Genomic DNA, 20,012 nt, shown 5'->3' with positions numbered 1-20,012 from the left:
CCTCCATTTCAAATTGTCTGCAATGGCTATTGCTTCAATAATCAGGAAATAAATTTTTTATTAAGCAAACAAAATGGTATGCTTTTAGGTCTGCAGTGTTTTATAACTTAAGTCCACAATAATCATAGGAATTTAACTAATGTTTTCTGCACTTTACAATTCTGCTGTGAATAATGTTATAATGGATTCATTGAGCAGCTGCCTACTCCACTTTTATGATAATGGCATCACCAGTTGTAAATAATAGTAATTTGCTGGCAATCCTGCATCTAAAACTATTCAGGCATATGTTCATATCACGTGGTAATGCAATCTTAAGGTCACCTCCTCTATGGAAGCAGTATCTCTTTGGTGTCAACTTTTACTCTTTCAAATGTCATATGTTTTCATTGTATTCCTAGATTCTAGGGTGTTCACATTTATTAAAATTTTGGGATACTTTAAAAACTTTCATTATCTACTCATTATATGTACTTATAGACAAAGAGTTCTTACCTACTGGGGAGCATTTTGTTTCAATCTACCTTATTTATCTTTGTTACTTTGGGAATCATTTATTAATTGAGCTGATAGTTATTGGATGCTTGCTTTATGCTACCTACTTGTTTTAAAAGGTTAACTGACCCTCCTAGATATTTCTAGGTAGACAGTTTTCTGGATATTCATTAACCACAACTATACTCCGAAGTTTGGGAAGAGAGGAAAACGATTTTGGAAAGATATAAAAAGATCTCTTCTTTTTGGTTTCCGAAAATATTAGTAACTTTCAAATCTCAGATTACTTGAAGATGATGTATATATACATATTATATATATCTTAAATTTATTTTTTGAAACAAGGTCTTACTCTGTTGCCCAGGCTGGAGTGCAGAGGTACAATGTTGGCTCACTGCAACCTCCACCTCCCAGGTTCAAGAGATTCTCCTGCCTCTGCCTCCCAAGTATGAAATTACAGGCATGCGCCACCCACCTGGCTATTTATTTTTTTGTATTTTTAGTAGAGGCAGGTTTCACCATGTTGGCAAGGCTGGTCTCAAACTCCTGATCTCAAGTGATCCTCCCGCCTTAGCCTCCCAAAGTGCTGAGATTACAGGCATGAGCCACCGCACCAGGCTGATGTAACTTTAAGATCAATATTTTTAAAATAACATTTGAAACTTATGTAATTTGAATAACTTTTTCATTAACTGCCTTGCCCTTGCCAGCTTGAAGTTATATAATATAAAATTTCCTTCAGTTCATCCAGTTGTCTATTGGTCAGATAGAAATAAGTTTTACAATGATATTTTATTTCTCTAAGAATCAAAAAGAAACTAGAACATTCCCCAAAATTATATTGGGGTTTGAAAGACTGGTTTGAAATTATAGTCCTTATGTATATAATTTGTTTAATACATAGGAATGCCCAGCACAAAAATTTTAAACACTATTTCATTGTAGAGGTTAATAATTCATTTCATCAAGTTTATAAGTAATAGAACAAACTACATTATTCAAATGAGTTTCATAGTCTTCATTAAGGTATTCTGTTATTACTAAAAATGTGTGCTTTTATCTCTTGGTATAAATTTAGGCTCCTAATAATTTCAGAAGTGATACAAATGAATGACAGTCATTTGCTTAAAGCTTACACAATAGACTTCAGATTTAAAAAATAATTTAAAGATCTTAAAACATTGAAAAATTAGAGTTTTAAGAAAAATAAACCTTAAATAACTTAAAGAAATAAATGTTTCATGTGATTAATATTTCTAGCAAAAATAAGTTTTAAATTCTTTCTCACCTGAATTTTCCCTGGTAAGAGTTTTAGAGGGGCCAGTTGGTTGCCTGATAACAGTTTTTAAAGTAGATCCCACAATTAAGCTCTATCTTCTTGATCATTTGGGAGAATAGTTTTACAAAGAGGTTGATGCCAATATTTATATCACCGGTAGAGAATGGTTCAGATATTTGAAATAATTCTAAAGGGATTTAGTTGGCATTGACTTCAGAGCACAGCCTGAGAGACCTAATCCTTTGAACATCAGAGACTTACTAAATTGGAAGAGCACATTCTGAGAGACGTAATCCTCTGAACATCACAGACCTCACTCCTTTGAGACCTGAAGAGTAAGGCAAATTCCAATTTCTAAACAAATTTTAAGAGCCATGTTTTGGGCACACATTTACCTATGTAACAAACCTGCACATCCTACACATGTTTCTGGAACTTAAAATAAAATAAAATTTAAAGAAAACAGAAATTTTTTAATTTTTATTCATTTGAGTGTATACTACTTACCCTTACCACCAATCTGAACATAAGATCCTTAGTGGGAAGAAAAAATTTCCACTGCAGTAGTCAGCCAAAGCTTCATGGAGGAAGCCGTGAGCTAGGATTGGGCGCCTCAGAGAGATTGCTTGTTGTGATCAGAAGATGAAAGCAGCACCTTTCCCACCTCTTTTTAATGGCAGTATTTAATTTGTAGAATCTTCCATTGACATTTTATTCATAATGTCGCTAACTTTATACCTTAGTTACTAAACTTTAGAAAATTTCTTCCAAATCCAGAAGCAGCTGCATGAAAGCCTTCTTTCTTCATAATGCCACCTCACTTTCAGGACTCTCCCATCATTTTGATTTTTTTTTTTTTTGGTTGTTTTTTGTTTTTTTTTGACTGAGTTTTGCTCTTGTTGCCCAGGCTGGAGTGCAGTGGCGTGATCTCGGCTCACTGCAACGTCTGCCTCCCGGGTTCAAGCGATTCTCCTGCCTCAGCCTCCCAGGTAGCTGGGATTACAGGCATGCACCACCATGCCTGGCTAATTTTGTATTTTCAATAGAGATGGGGTTTCTCCATGTTGGTCAGGCTGGTCATGAACTCCCGACTTTAGGTGATCCGTCCGCCTCGGCCTCCCAAAGTGCTGGGATTACAGGCATGAGCCACCACGCCTGGCCCTTTTATGGTGTTATGACTCCTACTGATTAATTGATTGCCCACCAATTTCAAGTCTCCATTTGTTTAGGAGAGCTTATCAGGATTCACTGGGGGAAAACCTCCACCAGATGAAGAATGATGAATATTGTTCTTACCCAGGAAATAATGTAGGATCAGTGAAAAGATTCATAGGAGTCAGTGAAAAAAATCATGTAACTCATTTCTTGTTACTCTAATTTTCCTACAAATTTATGAAAACTTTTATGCTTTCTTTACAATTATGAAAAGTCCTTATATTCAGAACTACAAATCAGCTTCCACTTGTTGTGTCATTTATTCATGCATGCATGCAGTAAATACTATATGGTGCCTACTTGTTACCATCATAATTAGAGATTCTGTTCTCATGGAACTTACATTCTAATCGAGGGAAGCAGGCAAGCAGATATAAATAAATACATGAAGAAGAGAAAAGCAGAAATTACTACATGCTATGCTGGAGGTAAGATAGGGTAGATGTGATAAACAATGACTGGGAGTTACTTTAGATACAATGATTAGAAAAAATGTTTAGGAAAAGGTGAGCAGTCAAGCTGAGACATGAGTAGGAAGAAGTCAGCCATGACAGATAAACATGGTAGGTTATGGAGGAGAGGTAGTGAAAGTTCCTCAAGGCAGAAATCACCTATGCATATTTGAGGAACCTGTAAAAGACAGACCACAGTTGTTGATGATGGGGTTGGAGAATTGATCTTTTTGGGTTTATAACACAGATTATGAAATCTGTATTTCATCTTTAGAGCAATGAGAAGCCTTGGGAGGGTATATTAATTTCCTATTGCTGCCCTAACAAATTATCACAAACTCAGTAGTTTAAAACAACAAAAATTTATTAGTTCACAGTTCTGCGGTTTAGAAGTCTGAAATATGTCTCACTGAGCTAAAACCAAGATGTTAGCAGGGCTGAGTTCTGTTTTGGAAGCTCTGGTGAGAAATTTACAGTCTTTACTTTTCCTAGATTCTAGAGTCTGCTCTTCTTCCTTGGCTCATGGGCCCCCTTCTATCTTCAAACCCTGAAATGATTGGTTAATTTTTTTTCACATTTTCCAGCCAAAGTGAATAGCTTAAGTAAAAAAAAACAGCAAAAACATTTTCTCACACTGTATAATTTTGATTTAGACTCTTCTGCTTCTGTTTTCAACATGTAAAGAATTATTTTGGGCCCATCTGGATAATTTTTTAATTTTAAAGTTAGCTGATTAGCCACTTAATTCCGTTTTGCAACACATTTGCAGTTTCCTAGGATTAGAATGAGGTTATCTTTGGATGGCCATTATTCTGCCTGCCAAATGAGAGATTTTTAAAGCAGAGAAATGACACACTATTATTACATTTTAAAAAGGAACATTGTATCATTTTTTAATAAAGTGGATCAAGATCCATTTATTGAGTTGAAGGAGATTGGAAGAGGAATAATCTCTTTGGGGAAGTGAGGAAGTAAAAATATGAGTTCTACTTTATCCTTACTGTGTTTGAGATACCTATCAGTTATCTGAGTGGGGATGTCAAATAGGCAATTGAATATAAAAGACAAGGCTGCAGATTAGAGGTTATCAGCAGCTAGAACTGAATGAGATGATCTAGGTGCAGTAAGAAGGTAGAAAAGAGAAGGGTGACTCTGGGTCTCTACGATTTAGACTAGACCACATTGTCTAGCAATGGCCTGGTGGGAGGAAAATTCAGTGGTATAGAAGTTACAGGAAGTACCCTAAAACGGATGAAGCCAGAATGCCAAGTTATAGAGCCTGACATTTCTTTAGTTGATCTTGAATAAATTTGTCAAGGTTCTGACTCCATTAAATCTGAGTTTCAGGAAAACAACTTTGTGTTTGACTCATTGCTTTATTCTTTATGCTACATTTTGCATGTTAATATGACATAGATGAGAAATCAATAAACAAATATTATATTGAGTGCCTTTTAGGTAACACAAAAGATTAAACCTATGAAATAAAAGTAGCTTTAAACTGAGATTGTTATAAAACAACAACAAGGACTCAAATTGAATGTAATGAATATTGGTTTTCTTTTCTTTTTTTTTTTTGAGACGGAGTCTGGCTCTGTCGCCCAGGCTGGAGTGCAGTGGCTGGATCTCAGCTCACTGCAAGCTCCGCCTCCCGGGTTTACGCCATTCTCCTGCCTCAGCCTCCTGAGTAGATGGGACTACAGGCGCCCGCCACTGCGCCAGGCTAATTTTTTGTATTTTTAGTGGAGGCGGGGTTTCACCGTGGTCTCGATCTCCTGACCTTGTGATCCGCCCACCTCGGCCTCCCAAAGTGCGGGAATTACAGGCATGAGCCACCGCTCCCGGCCTGGTTTTCTTTTCTGATCATGTTTGCCGAAAAGCTCTTTAAGCTGATAACTTCAATAAAGTCTCAGGATACAAAAGCAGTGTGCTAAAATCACTAACACTTCTTTTTTTTTTTTTTTTGAGACGGAGTCTCGCTCTGTCGCCCAGGCTGGAGTGCAGTGGCCAGATCTCAGCTCACTGCAAGCTCCGCCTCCCGGGTTTATGGCATTCTCCTGCCTCAGCCTCCCGAGTAGCTGGGACTACAGGCGCCCGCCACCTCGCCCGGCTAGTTTTTTGTATTTTTTAGTAGAGACGGGGTTTCACCGTGTTAGCTAGGATGGTCTCGATCTCCTGACCTCGTGAACCGCCCGCGCTGGCCTCCCAAAGTGCTGGGAGTACAGGCTTGAGCCACCGCGCCCGGCCTAAAATCACTAACACTTCTATACACCAGTGGTCAAGCCAAGAACCAAATCCCATTCACAATTGCCACGAAAAGAATAACATATCTAAGAATACAGCTAACCAGGGAGGTGAAAGAGCTCCACAAAGAGAACTACAAAACACTGCTCAAAGCAATCAAAGATGACACAAACAAATAAAAAAAAATCAATTTTTACGGATAGGAAGAACCAATACTGTTAAAATGGCTATACTGTCCAAAGCAATTTATAGATTCAGTGCTATTCCCATTAAACTGCCATTGACATTCTTCACAGAACTAGAAAAAAACCATTTTAAAATTCACATGGAGCCAAAAAAGAGCCTAAATAGATAAGACAATCCTAAGCAAAAATAACAAAGCTGGAGGCATCATGCTATCTGACTTCAAATTATATTACAGGACTACAGTGACCAAAACAGCATGGTACTGGTACAAAAACAGACATGGAGACCAATGGAACAGAATAAAGAACCCAGAAATGAGGCCACACCTACAACTCTCTGATCTTGAACAAAACTGACCAAAACAAGCAATGGGAAAAGGACTCCTTATTCAATAAATGGTGCTGGGAAAACTGGCTAGCCATATGCAGAAGATTGAAGCTGGACACCTTCCTTAAACCATATACAAAAATCAACTCAAAGTGGATTAAAGACTTAAATGTAAAACCCAAAACTATAAAAATTTTGAAAGACAATCTGGGCAATACCATTCTGGACATAGGAACAGACAACGATTTCATGACAAAGATGCTAAAAGCAAAAGCAAAAATTGACAAATGGGATCTAATTAAACTAAAGGGCTTCTGCATAGCAAAAGAAACCATCAATAGAGTGAACAGGAAACCTACAGAATGTGAGAAAATATTTGCAAACTATGCATCTGACAAAGGTCTAATATCCAAATTCTATAAGGAACTTAAACAAATTTACTAGAGAAAAACAAACCCATTAAAAAGTGGGCAAAGGACATGAATAGACACTTTTCAAGAGAAGATGTACATGAGGTCAACAAGCATATGAAAATAAGCTAAACATCACTGATCATCAGAGAAATGCAAATCAAAACCACAATGAGATACCATCTCACACCAGTCAGAATGGTTATTAAAAAGTAAAAAAACAAGGATGCTGGAGAGGTTGTGGAGAAAAAGGAATGCTTTTACATTGTTGGTGGGAGTGTAAATTAGCTCAACCATTGTGGAAGACAGTGTGAAAATTCCTCAAAGACCAAGAGACAGAAACACCATTTGACCCAGGAATCCCATTGCTGGGTATATACCTGAGCTAATATAAATTTTTCTATCATTTACCTGCATATGTATGTTCATTGTAGCACTATTAACAATACTAAAAACATGGAATTAACCTAAATTCCCATGAATATTAGACTGGATAAAGGAAATATGGTACATATATGCCATGGAATACTATGCAGCAACAAAAAATGAGATCATATCCTTTGCAGAGACATGGATGGACCTGGAGGCCATTATCCTTAGCAAACTAAATGTAGGAACAGAAAACCAAATACCATATGTTCTCTCTTGCAAGTGGGAGCTAAACGATGAGAACACATGGACATGTAGAGGGGAATAACACACATTGGGGTCTATTGGAGGGTGAAGGGTGGAGGGTAGGAGGTGGGAGGTGGGAGAGGATCAGGAAAAATAATGAATGGGTACTAGGTTTATACCTGGGTGATGAAATAATCTGTACAACAAACCCCCATAACACAAGTTTACCTATATAACAAACCTGTACATGTACCCCTGAACTTAAAAATTAAATAAAAATAAATATTTGTTGGTTCTTTTTTTTTTTTTTTTTTTTAATTGAGGCGGAGTCTTGCTCTGTCGCCCAGGCTGGAGCTGGTTCGTATTCCAATGCCAAGCATAGTGACCATAAGCAATAGTAATTCAAGGCAGTGTGAAGCCCAATCTCTGCTTACTGTGACTTCTCAACGTACTGGGGAAGTGTTCATTTAAGCAAGTAATTAGAATGCAAAGTGATAAAATCTATAGTATCACACATTCCTAACTATGGGAGGATGGATGGGGCATGACTTAACTTGCCTAGGGGAGTTAAGAAAATCTTTCTGTAAAAATAATTTCCTTTTCCATAATAAAATAACACTTTTAATTTTGCAGTAGAGAGCAAATCTCCATGTGAAAGGAGTCATGGGTCTTACAACCTCCAAACCGTTTCCCAGATACTTGTTTTCCCCTTGGGGAAGTGGTCACACCTGCTGCCCAAACCATGGTGACCGCAAGAAGGCACTGCTCTTCCATTCACATTCACTCTCGCCCAGATGATCTCCGGTAGCAGAGGAGAGTAGAAAGGATCATTTACTAGATCTAGGAGATAACCACTGGAAACAAAATTCAGTAATATACAACCAGAAGAACAGTTCTTTTTTTTTTTTTTTTGAGACAGAGTCTCGCTCTGTCGCCCAGGCTGGATGGAGTGCAGTGGCGCGATCTCGTCTCACTACAAGCTCCACCTCCCAGGTTCACGCCATTCTCCTGCCTTAATCTCCCGAGTAGCTGGAACTACAGGTGCCTGCCACCACGCCTGGCTAATTTTTGTATTTTTTTTTTTTTAGTAGACATGGGGTTTCACCATATTGGCCAGGATGGTCTTGATCTCCTGACCTCTTGATCTGATTATAGGCATGAGCCATCCAGCCCAGCCTAGAAGAACGGTTCCTAACCCTTTCACCCTACTTAGAAAGCTGGCAAGCTGGCAGGTGACATGACTTCATGACATACTCCCATGTGCCCCCTAGGTTTTGAACAATTGCCCGTTAGTTAGCTAGCTAGCTGCCTCTGATTCCTCTTCATTTTCTCCCAGAGAGAGCATATTGTTTTGCAGAGGAGTGAGGAAGGTATTACTGAAGTAATCTGGAATCCACTATACTTTCTTTTTTCTTTTTTTTTCCCCCTGGAGATGGAGTCTTGCTCTGTCGCCCAGACTGGAGTGTAGTGGTGCTATCTCGGCTCACTGCAACCTCTGCTTCCCGGGTTCAAGCGATTCTCCTGCCTCAGCCTCCTGAGTAGCTGACTATTCGCATGCGCCACCATGCCTGGCTAATTTTTGTATTTTTTGGTAGAGACAGGGTTTCACCATATTGGCCAGGATGGTCTTGATCTCCTGACACCGTGATCCACCTGCCTCAGCCTCCCAAAGGGCTGGGATTACAAGTGTGAGCCACCACGACCGGCCCACTGTACTTACTTTTTAAAAAGTTAGTCATATTTCAACTATGGAACTTTGTTATTAGTAACACTTCAGTTGTGATGCATCTCATAACCAATTGTGACAGATCAGGGTGTTAAAATATTAATAGCATGAAAGCTGCTGATCGTGATAATCTGGTTTATATGACTGAATTGCTCATCTTGTGCTTATGGTTCGCTACAGTGAGACCCCCTTACCCATATCCACATCTACCTCTGAAAGACAGATGCTGCCTTTTCTGAGTCATCTGGCATAGCTCAGCTCCAGAGATCCATTTCCAAGAGTCTGAGGGACAGAAGAGCAGGCAGGAAACTCACTCCTTTTTGTTGTTTAGGGCTTAGCTCTTCCCTTATGTAATTGACACTAGGAATGGCCAACTCTTCAGGGGAGAGTCCAACCTTAGTAACAAGGTTATAGCCATATGTTTAATAGTATAATCATATCAAAATATCCTACAATTAAGCTTAGCATCTGTGTAAGACTGGGAGATGACATTTAATCTTGACCTTGAAAGATATGTAGACATTTTCTCAGCAAAGAAGGGTTGGAAATGGAATGACAAGCAAAATACCAGAGACATAAAAGCCCAGAAAGTTTTAGAGGAACGAAAAGTAGTCTTCAGTCTTGCTGGATGTAGGATGTATTAGAGGACTTGGTATTCGTCATTATGTGATGGGTAAATTACTCAATGGTGATACAATTTTGATATTTTCTGCCTGAAACAAATATTAAATGAATCAGCTATTCATATCAAGTAATTGCTCAGGAGGAGTTCTAAAGTCATTAGGTACATAATAGAAAGGATGTCTGATTTTATTGTAGGCAGAGTAAAAGTCAGATTTCCTAAGGTAGATGTAGGAACCAAGATAGAATATGGTAGACCAAGCTGTGCCCAATAGAGATATTCATAACTAGAGACATGGAACCTACTTTCTTTCACTTTTTTCTTTCCTTCTTTCCCTTCTTTCTTTCTTGTTTCATATATGCATACATTTATTTTGCATCCTTTCCTCCAAATATATTATATGTCCACTTTATGCCAGCCACAATTCTAGGCACCATGATTAAGCAATAAACAAAAGTAGATATGTCATCTGCACCTCCCCTTAAAGAATTTGGGGCAAGGCATAAGAGAAAGACATTAACCAATCACCCAAACGCTGTGAACGTACAACTTCTCTATTATGAAGGTCCCTGGAGATCTAAAACTTGTAATAAAGAGCTGTAGGCTAGTCTGAAAAGACTGTAATGTAGCAGTTAACCCCATGAACTCTGGAATCAGGATGCCTAATTTTGAATCTTAGCTCTCTCACTTTCTACCTGCTCTTGGGAAAATTACTTAACCTCTCTGAGCTTTAATTTTCTCTAAGAATAATACATATTATAATGAATTATGTTCCAAAAATAGAGACTAAAAAAGATAGTTTTAAAGATTTACTACACTATTATGTGTAAAGCACTAGAAAAGAGCCTATTACATACTAAGTGCTTGATAAATGCTAAATGTTGTCACCACCACCACTATTACTTATGGTGAGTCACAGTGGGGTGGAGGGGGACCCTTAACAGAAAGATGTCCTTGAAGAAGTGATAACTGAGCTGAAATCTGGAGACTGAAGAGAAGTTACCAGGGAAGGGTAGAGTGAGTGAGTTGTGAGGAGAACCTATATAATAAAGGTCTTATTTCTGCAGAGAACATGGCAAGTTCAAGGTATTGAAAGAGGCTCAGTTAGGCAAAGACAGTTGGGGAAACCTGTGCAAGAGAGGTGAACAGGGAAGAGATAATATATGGTATTGTAAACAATATTAATAATTTGGGTCTTTATTCTAAAAGCAATGAGAACCCACGGAAGGTTTTGATAAAGAAGGCTGCCATAATTAGATTCTCCTTTTGTAAAAAAATCTGGACCAGGTGCGGTGGCTCAGCCTGTAATCCTAGCACTTTGGGAGGTCGAGGTGGGCAGATTGTCTGAGCTCAGGAGTTTGAAACCACCCTGGGCAACATGGTGAAACCCCGTCTCTACTAAAACACACAAAAAATTAAGCAGGCATGGTGGTGTGCGCCTGTAATACCAGCTACTCGAGAGGCTGAGGTGGGAGAATCTTTTAGGCCTGGAAGGCAGGGTTGCAGTGAGCCAAGATCATGCCACTGCACTCCAGCTTGGGTGACAGAGTGAGACTCCATCTCAAAAATCAAAACAAAACAAAAAACAAAACCAATGGAAACCAATTCTGGCTGAATAATGCAGAATATATTGGAAGTTGGCAAAATTGGTTGTGGGTAGATGATATAGGCTGGCTCTATGGTCCCACCCAAATCTCATCTTGAATTGTAATCCAAATTGTAATCCCACGTGTTGGGGAAGGGAAAGGACTTTGTGGGAGGTGATTAGATCATGGGAACAGTTTCCCCGTGTTGTTCTCATGATAGTGAGTGGGTTCTCATGAGATCTGATGCTTTTATGAGGGGCTTTTCCTCATTTGCTCAGCACTTCTCTCTCCTGCTGCTATGTGAGGGAGGACATGTTTGCTTCCCCTTCTGCCTTGATTGTAAGTTTTGTGAGGACTCTCCAGTCATGCAGAGCTGTCAGTCAATTAAAACTCTTCCCTTTATAAATTACCCAGGGCAGTTCTCTATAGCAGTGTGAGAATGGACTAATATAGCAGACTAACTATTGAAAATTTCTAGGAAAGAGATTACAGTAGCATGTACTAGTTGGTGGAGATAAGAATGGAATGGGCAAACTGGAGAAGTATTTAAGTAGAATGAGCAGAACTGTGTGCTGGATTGGATGTAGAGTTCAAAGAAGGGTCTAGAATTCTGGCTTATGCAAGAGGGTAGTGATGACACTCACTTAGACTGGACCATGGAACAGGACTAGGTTTGAAGAGAGAGGACAGCAGGAAATAAGTTTGATTTCATACATGCTGAGTATGAGGTATGCTTTTTTTTTTTTTTTTTTTTTCAGAGACAGTATTTTGTTTTGTCACCCAGGCTGGATTGCAAAGATATGATAAAAGCTCACTTTTACCTTCAACTCCTGGGCTTAAGCAATCCTTCCACCTCAGCCTCCCAAGTAGTTAGGTGCACACCACCATGCCCAGCTAATCATAAAAAATATTTTTTTAGAAACTGGATCTCACTATGTTGCTCAGGCTGATCTGGAACTCCTGGCCCCAAGTGATCCTCCCACCTCAGCCTCCCAAAGCCCTGGGATTACAGGTGTGAGCCACAATGCCTGTTCCTGAGACTTCTAAAAGAAGATGTTTAGAAGGTTTGAGGCTTAGCAATGATGTCTGAATGTACTTCATGTGAAGATATATATTTATGTATCAATTATTTAGAGGTAGTGTGTGAAGCTTAGGGAGAATGTATAGATAAGAAAATCTAGAGCAATGCTGTCAAATAAAACTATAATGTAAGCTACATATGTAATTTAATATATTATACTAACCTAATTAAAATAATAAACATGTGAAATTAATTTTAACAATATATTTCTTTAACTTAATATATCCAAAATGTTATCATTTCAACATGTAATAATGTAAAATTTAATAGGATATTTTACTTTATTTTTATCTCACCTCACCTTAGAAAGCTGGTGGGTTTACAAACACCGCATGTTCTCACTCACAGGTGGGAATTGAACAATGAGAACACTTGGACCCAGGAGGGGAACATCACACACCAGGGCCTGTCGTGGGGTGGGGAGAAGGGGGAGGGATAGCATTAGGAGATATACCTAATGTAAATGACGAGTTAATGGGTGCAGCACACCAACATGGTACATGTATACTTAAATGCAACAAACCTGGACGTTGTGCACATGTACCTAGAACTTAAAGTATATTAACAACAATAAAAGAAATCTGGTGGGTTTACTACACTTAGAGCACATTGTAGTTCAGACTATATACATTTTAAGCACTCAATAGTCACAAGGCTAGTGCTACCAGTTGGACAGCACTTACTTGTCTTGGAAAGGAGTGGAAAGGGAGGATAAAAGAAAGAGAAGAAAGAAAGCAATTGGGAGAAGAGGAGAGAGGGTGTAATATGGTGAAAATCAAGGAGATACTATATTCTATAAGAAGTGAGTGGTCAAAATATTCAACTGATGTCAGCTTTCGCCTCTGTAATAGTCAGGTTCAGATATCATAGGGTTTTATAGTCTGGGCTCAAGACTCCCAAGTGTATACTAAGACCAACAGGAAGACATTCAACATCTCCAGTCTCCATACTATCATCTACGGCACTGCCATTATCCTCACTCCCTGTATCCAACTTATTATCAAGTTGTCATCAAGTTCCATGGATTCTTCCCTAATAAACGTCTTTCATTCTAGTCACTTGTGTTGTTGTTGAGGTCTGTATCCTGTGATTTTCATCTCATGTAATTCAGGGCTATAAAATACTATAACAAACATTGTTTGGTACCATAACATTGAACTAGTACCAAAAATATTAAAATTCTGTCTCATAAATACATACGAGAGCTTGGTCGTATCAGTGAGAAGTTCCATTAAGACAGAAACACTATGAGGGATAACAAAGAAAAGATTTCATTAATCATGGATACTTTTATAGACATTATAAAATGTTATTATACTACAGTAGTAATTTTGTTGGAATTATTGACGTCTTATTTAATAATCTTGTGTCTTCTTGTTTTAGATAATGGTGCTAAAATATCTAATATTTAAAGTGTATTATAAAAAACACAAAAATGTTTGAGAATCATTTCTTTATTGTCTCGTTTCTGTGCTATTACAATACTGCCACATGTGATGACTCTGTCCGTCTGTCTTGCTTACATCCATTTTATACATAGGTATATCGCATTTTATTGCATTTCACTTTAGTGTACTTCACAGATATTGTGTTTTTTACAAATTGAAGATTTGTGACAACCCTGTGTCAAACAAGTCTATCCGTACCATTTTTCCAACAGCATGTGCTCACTTTCTGTCTCTATGTCATGGTTTTGTGTCACGATATTTCAAAACTTTTCACTATTATTCACTCTGTTACGATAGTCTGTGATCAGTGATCTTTGATGTTACTATTGTAATTGTTTTGGGATGCTACAAACTGCACTCTTATAAGACAGCAGACAATTAATAAATGTTGTGTGTGCTCTGACTGCTCCACTGATCAGCTGTTCTCTCATTTCTCTCTCTCTCTTCTTGGTCCTCTCTATTCCCTGAACCAAAAAAAAAAATATTGAAATTAGGCCAACTAATAACTCCACGGTGGACTCTAAGAGATCAAGTAAAAGAGTCACACATCTCTCACTTTAAATTGTAAACTAGAAATGATTAAGGTTATTGAGGAAGTCATGTCAAAAGCCGAAATAGGCAGAAGCCTGCACCTCTTGTGTCAGTTAGCCAAGCTGCAAATGCAAAAGAAATTAAAAGTTTTTCTCTAGTGAACACACAAATGATAAGCAAAACAGCCTTACTGCTTATATGGAGAATTAAAAGAGGAAAACTGAGGTGACAGCGCACCTATTTACAGCATGGTTTACTCAATGTTGTAAGCCCATTGTTGAGACCTATTGCTCAAAAAAAAATCCCGATTTATTTCAAAATATTATTGCTCATTGACAATATGCCTGTTCACCCTAGATCTTTGATAGAGATGTATAAGGAGATTAATGTTGTTTTCATATCTGGTAACACAACATCCCCTTCTGCAGCCTGTGAATCAAGTAGTAATTTTGACTTTGTAGTCTTATTATATAAGAAATACATTTCATAAGGTAATAGCTGCCATAATTAGTGATTCTTTGGATGGATTGGAGAAAACTAAGTTAAAACTTTCTGGAAATAATTTACAATTCTAAATGCCATTAGGAACATTCATGATTGGTGGGAGGAAGTCAAAATATCAAAAATAACAGAAGTTTGGAAGAAGCTCATTCCATGGATGACTTTGAAAAGCTCCATAGTTCAGTGGATTAAGAAACTGCACATGTGGCAGAGATAACAAGACCTAAAATTAGAAGTGGAGCCTGAAGATGTGACGGCATTGCTGCAATACTGTGAAAACACTTGAATAGAAGAGTTGTTTCTTATGAATGAGTAAAGAAATTGTTTTTTTGAGATAAAATCCACTCCTGCTGAGGATGCTGTGAACATTGTTGAAATGACAGCAAAGGATTTAGAATATTGCATAAACTAAGTTGTTAAAGCAGCAGCAGGTTTGAGAGGTTTGATTCTAATTTTGAAGGAAGTTCTATGGGTGGAATGCTCTCGAACAGTACCACATGCCACAGAGAAACCTTTTGTGAAACGAGGGTTCAGTCAATGTGGCAGACTTCATTTTTGTGTTTTTTAAAGAAATTGCCATTAATTGCTCATTAATGCATTCATGGGCTTTCCTCCTTCCTCTGTCTCACTTCTTCATCCTAATTATGCATCTTGAGATTACTTCCCACATAAACTACTTGCACCCCTATCCTTTTCTCAACGTCTGCTTTTGGAGAAACTCAAAGTAAGATTGGACCAGACAACATATTCACCTGCACTGTTTTTTACATTTTCTTATTCAACCCTTACTTACCCAACTGGCATGTTATCTCTTTGAAAGTGAAACTTTGGGGTTTTATTGTTGGGGTTTTATTAAATGATATTTGTGCAAATCTTAAGTCCTCTCTAAGAGTAGCCATCATGATTGTTACTGAGTGCTTTTGTAGTTAAACATCCTCACAACATTTTATAAGAGGATAAGAGCAAGGAATAGTTATTGACTAAATTATTACAGTGTGATGGTGCTAGAAGGAATTCAGGCCAAAACCAATTCAAGGTCCTTCACTAAAGGGGTTATACTGTTTTAAAGCTGAAGAGTGTAGCGATACTTTATGATATTTATTCACCTTGATATAGATTACCTTGGGGACAGGGCACTAGGGTGATTTGTCTGACAGTAGATTGTTGTAGGGGTTTTTTAAAAAATAAAATAAATTATTTTAAACAATCAGCTTTCTGGAGAGATTTTCTAGGGTTCTCTGTTTCATATAATAAAAAATGTGATCCTCAAAGAGTAAACTTCAGCCCTGCTGGCTAATGATGTCTCTGGCCTAAAGGGATGACTCAATTCAAATGCTCTTCTCATTCTGTCTCACTAATGTATCTTCACCAGAAATCCCTGTCTAGTTCCTAATGATATCCGTTGTACATTGCTTACAAATGAAACACAACCTCTTCACAGTTATGGAACTTGTCCAATTCCCAATCTCTGAGGGGCCAAACTTTTAATAAAGTCTCCAGTGAGGACATTCAGGTTTACTAAAACTTTCACTGAATATTTTTAATTTAGGCAAATCTCCCCAGCTAACCTGTTAAAGTTAAAATTAACCAAGTCATACACAGATTTAATAATTCTCAGTGAGCTTAATTTTTTTTCCAAGAGCAGTACCCAAGAAAATCTTCAATTTTTTTTCTAGCTTGGAGTAAAAATAAAAAACAACAACAGAAAGAAGCACCTATAAACTGGGCTGTTTAATGTATTTTGGTACTCTGTATCAGAATCTTTTATTTATATTTGTATAGATATAAAATAGCAATATTTATATATTATATTAATATATAGATATAAATATAAAGTTATTTATATTTATAAACTTGATGGTGATGATAACGTCCAAGCCTGAGGTGAAAGACTGAAAGGGATTTCCATGTAATACTGTTTTTGGAAGAAGCCATAGTTTTTCTTTTCTGTTTTTTTGTTTTCTTATTTATTTGTTTTTACTTTGCTTCCAATTAGCATGAATGGATTCTCTCTGACTCAACTTTTTAATTACCAAGGCGTTTTCAGCCATCATATCCTGAGTTTACAGCTGAGGCTTTATGTATTTTTAAAAATTAAGATATAATATACTCGGGAGATAGTATAAAAATCTTCTGTTTATCAACGAATTGTTATTTATTCACCTATGTAATATAATCACCTTAGTTGTTGATATCCTCTAATGTACAATACTTTTCTTCATTTTATATATCCTTTTCTTCTATCTCACCTTATTTTCCATTTTCCCTCTTCCCATCTCTATGTCTATCCTACTACCTCCCATTTCTCCACCCTCTCTACATCTCTCTCTACTTACAGCTGCTCTCCACTTCTATTCTCTCTTTTGTTCTCCTACCTAGTCTCACTTCCCCTTGTGTAGGTGTATCTGGAAGTTCCTGAGCTAGTTATAACCTGTTGCTCAATTTTATTACTCACCACTGTAGAGTCTTGCTGAAGCTCTAATTGAGCCCAGGATCAGAGCACTTCTATAGAGGATAAAGTGGGATGGCTATGATTGGCCATTTCGTACCCACAGTGTTTGGGAGAAACAGTCCAGCCCCTCTTTTAAAAAATGAGCAAGACACTCATTCCATCACATTGACTCAAGCTGGCTTTCAAACCAGAGGATTGGATGCTGAATCGAGTTGCCTGATCTGTCTGGACATGTCACTCTGACACTGGCATTAAAAACAGTAGGTGAAGGTAGCTTTATGGACAGAAGGAAAAAAGCCAGTATTTACCGGTTCCTTATATATTTACATTTTTTCAAAATGAAAAGTTTTTATCATAAAATTGTAACTTTTATGCACCATGCATAGGAAAAACGAAATAAAACACAGTCACAAATGTATAAAAAAGAACTTAAAAATATATGAAATATACACACTTGGTAGCTAACTAAAAATAAGTATTATTGACATTTTAATTTATATCTTTCCAGAATTATTTCTCCTATCATTTTAGAAACTGGGAATCATATTGGAAAGAGTGTTTTAACTTAACATATTGTAGAAATCTGTCCCTATCAGCAAGCAAAAATTTTATAATTAAACATAATCAATATGTACCTCTATTTTAAATTCATTCCCTTTTAATGGGTATGTGGCTTAATTCAAATTTTCTATTATAAATAAGCGACTAATTAATATCCATTAAATATATCCTTGCTCTCCAGTCTAATAGAAATGAAATGTTTGGATCAAAGTGTATGAACATTGTAAAGCTTTTTGATCTGCTTTGCTAAAGTGCTCTCCAGAAAGATTGAGTTAATCTGGGAAAAGTCTCTGACCCATTACACCACCAACAAACTGACTAACATCATCCTTTTTAGTTTTTGCCACACTGATATTTCTTCTCTTTCCTTGTATCAGGAAAATAAAATAGATAAAACCCCAAAACTTGTTTGCCATTTGTATTTCTTCGATAAATGTCTACTGATCTTTCCTTTTATTCAAATGTTTGCCTTTTTCATCATGATGTGTTAAGAGCCTCTTATACATCAAAGATGTTAATATTTCCCTTTCTCCCATAAATGCCCTGAATATTTTTCTTATAATATTATTTGGCTGTTAACTTTTTTTTTTTTTTTTATCATATAGAAGTTTTAAAGTCTTACATTGTCACTGTATCAGGGTATACTCAGGAAAACGGAGGCCTTGCCAACATTTAAATAGAGAAAATGCAATTCAGGAAACAATTACAAAGGGTGGGAAAAGCAAAATGTCAAACAAGATAACCTGTGATAAGCTCCTACTGGGAGGACTGGTGTTAACAGAACTCAGAATTCTGTCCATAGGAGAGGTTATTCTGCAGAAGCTGGAATCACTCTGGGGATACAGCTAAGTGCTAGAGACACTGCCCATAGCAGACCAAGAGGGAAGAAATATTGTGGCTTATATCCTCCACTCTCCAATTTCTTTCTGTATTAATTGACAGTGATTAAGGAAGAGCAGTGAAGGCGTGATTACTGGACGACTTAATTACTTACGTCCTGACTGCATTACGAAGTCCTCCTTCCTTCCTTACTGCCTTCCTCCTTCCTTACTTCCTTCCTTCCTTCCTTCCTTCCTTTCGTTCTTTCTTTCTTTCTTTCTTTCTTCTTTATTTCTTTCTTTTTCTTTCTTTCTTCTTTCTTCTTTTCTTTCTTTCTTCTTTCTTTCTTTCTTTCTTTCTTTCTTTCTTTCTTCTTTCTTTCTTTCGAGACGGAGTCTCGCTCTGTCGCCCAGGCTGGAGTGCAGTGGCGCATCCAGCTCACTGCAAGCTCCGCCTCCGGGGTTCACGCCATTCTCCTGTCTCAGCCTCCCGAGTAGCTGGGACTAAAGGCGCTGCCACCTCGCCCGGCTAGTTTTTCTTTTGTATTTTTTAGTGGAGACGGGGTTTCACTGGGTTAGCCAGGATGGTCTCGATTTCCTGACCTCGTGATCCGCCCGTCTCGGCCTCCCAAAGTGCTGGGATTACAGGCTTGAGCCACCGCGCCCGGCCTCCAATTTCTTATTAGTGTTTCCCACTGGGAAAATCTGGCCAGAAGTCATTTGAAAGAAATTCTGGGAAATATAGCATACAAAGGCAATTTGATTGCGATACAAAACTGACCAGAGGAAGCCGAGAAATAGAAGGGGAAGCTAAGAAATAGATTGAGGGTAAACAGCGAGTGTTTAAGAGAATCATATACATTAATTATTTCTATTTATGACTTCTGGCTTTGGTGTTAATAAAGCCCTCTTTATCCCCAAGATCATTTCTTTTATTTGTATTTAATTTTGAGTCTTACATTTTTAGTTTACATAAAATATATTTTGGCGTAAGATGTGAGTCTGTTCCCTAACAGAGGAAGGTCCAGCTGCTTGTTCTCGAGGTCTAATAGCAAGATGCAGACAACTAGGAAAGGAGTTTATTTCTGCAACCAGTTACAGGGAGAATGTCAGAGTAACTCACCAGACCATCTCAAAGTTACAAGTTATTTTCTGGTACTTACATACATTTTAAGCTCCATACTACGTGCGGGATTGCACCTACAAGCAGAAATGTTTCATTCAATCTGTGTCTAATCTTTAACTAGGGAGTCTGGGGTCTGGAAATCTTTCTCTAGAGTCTTAGTTTCTTAATCTTAAGACAGAACCAGGTGTATGTGTAAGAATGCTGTTACTATTCAATCAGACTTTAGGGTCTGAGAAAACCCAGGTGGGGTCTTAATGGGTTTGTTTTCACATTCCAGCCCTCATACTCAGGCATCAGTTTCTCCAGTTCTTTATTTAACTTACCCATTCATCAAAAT

Source organism: Rhinopithecus roxellana, chromosome 1 (genome assembly GCF_007565055.1).
Source record: "Rhinopithecus roxellana isolate Shanxi Qingling chromosome 1, ASM756505v1, whole genome shotgun sequence".
NCBI lineage: Eukaryota > Metazoa > Chordata > Mammalia > Primates > Cercopithecidae > Rhinopithecus > Rhinopithecus roxellana.
This window is presented reverse-complemented; position numbering follows the sequence as displayed.